At 35.7% G+C, this 2,069-nt stretch overlaps 1 pseudogene; it reads right to left on the bottom strand.

Moving 5' to 3' along the window:
• Positions 1-1,119: 1,119 nt before the first annotated feature.
• LOC116524980 lies at positions 1,120-2,069 on the bottom strand (annotated as a pseudogene).

The raw sequence follows: 2,069 nt of genomic DNA, 5'->3' as shown, positions 1-2,069 counted from the left end.
TGGGAAAAAGGGAAATTCGGCAAAAAATAAGAAAATGTGAAAAACACGATAGACTTTAGTTAATTATACTATATGAGTATTCATTTATTAATTACAAAAGGTATGCCAATCTAATGTGCAATGCTAACAATAGAACAAACTAGGTGTAGAGTCAGTGGGAATAATTTATACTATGTATGTACTCAGATTTCTGGAAATAACAATCAGCCCTGAGAATAAATTCAGTAATAATGCGTTCCAGTGCATAATTAAATATTTGATACTTTCTAGTGTGCAGATTATCATAAGGCACAAATAACTCAAGACTTGAGTGGTAATGATGATGATGACAATCAAAATTTGAGGAGAAGAATTGGTTCATTGTCATTGGAACTATCATCTTTAACACTACATTTATTCTGGTGTTAAATAACTTCATGCACTTAACATTTTTAACCAGAGAATAACACTGAAATTTAAGGGTGTTTTTGATTTAAGATTTATTGAGGTATTTTTAAGACAGTTTTACACCGAATAATTGAAGAAATATCTTGAGTTAATTGGACTACAAACAATCTTCATGATTTCGGTTTTTTTATGTCATCTATTAACTTATTCCATATTCCTATGTACTGAATCCATTTAACTAAAAATCCGAGCCTTACTGTCTTAAATGCAAACCTGCAACTTTATATATCAGCACATTAATATAGTGGTTAGTATAGATTAGTGTGACCATAAAAACAGTACAAATGATTTTTTTCAGATTTGTTAGAATTATAATACATTAGACTAAATTTTTTATGCAGTGATGACAATGTAACAAATTTTTTAAATAGATGAAAATATTAACATTTAGTGTTGTTTTTTTAAAAATATCCATTATTAAGAGCTGGGTAAACTTTATAATTTGTGCCTTTATGCCATCTATTAATTAAAAGTTATTAGCTCTGTGTTCTTCAATCAGTTTTGTAACCAAAACAAGTGAAATTGTTTAAGTAGGAGTCAAAATCTTACTGTTTTGTATGCAAAAGTAAAGCTATCTCAGCTCACAAAAAACTTAAGAAACCGCAGGTTCTAATCAAGAACGAGACCGCTTCAAAGCGACTTTTTGTTATTTAAAATGAGATAAATGAGAAATCAGTAAGGATTTTTAGAGTAGAAGATCTTGAACACTCCATTTCGAATTTGTTTGGTCTTTACCCCATAAACAATAGGATTGAGCAAAGGAGGGATGAGTAGGTAAAGGTTGGACAGAAGAATATGAATATAGCATGGAATATGGAACCCAAACCTGTGTGTAAAGAAGGAAAAGAAACCCAGGAGATAAAACTCAAGGAAGACACAAATGTGGGCAATGCAGTGTTAAAGGCCTTGAATCTTGCTTCCTTTTGAGGCAGATTGAAAACAGTTATAAATATTTGAATGTAGGAGAGTGTGGTGAAGATTACATCAAGTCCAAGTATACTGAAAGCCACAAACAGATCATAGATCTTATTAATTTGAACATCATCTGCTGCCAACTTCACGATGGCCATGTGCTCGCAATATGAATGTAAGACCACAGTGGTCCTATAGAATTTCAGCCAGCATTTGAGGAGAATGACACATGGAGCTACAAACAGGGCTGCTCTGAGTGTCACCCCAACCCCGATCTAAGTGAGAAACTGGTGGGTAAAAATGACTGCATGTCTCAGAGGATCACAGATTGCCACATAACCGTCCAGGGCCATGGCCAGCAAAATACCTAACTCAGTACACTGCAATGAGTGGATGAGCCACATCTGCAAGAGACAGGCATCAAGGTATATTTGTGGCAGGTGAAACCAGAATATTCCTAGCATTTTGGGTAGGATGCAGGTACTGAGAGCAATGTCTGTTGCTCCAAGCATTGCCAAGAAGATGTACATGGGCTCATGGAGGCTTCGCTCAGCTTTGATGATGACCAAGAGCAGGGAATTCCCAAACACAGCAATGATGTACATGGCAGAGAAAGGAATCCCAATCCAAAACTGCACAGGCTCCAAGCCAGGGATCCCAATCAGCGTCAGCACTGAAGGCATGAACACTGTGCCCTGGAGCTTGAGCAT

Source organism: Sapajus apella, unplaced genomic scaffold (genome assembly GCF_009761245.1).
Source record: "Sapajus apella isolate SASKATOON/1434 unplaced genomic scaffold, GSC_monkey_1.0 scaffold47, whole genome shotgun sequence".
Taxonomy (NCBI): domain Eukaryota; kingdom Metazoa; phylum Chordata; class Mammalia; order Primates; family Cebidae; genus Sapajus; species Sapajus apella.
The sequence above is the reverse complement of the archived record's forward strand: the minus strand, read 5'-3'. Positions and strand labels throughout refer to the sequence as shown.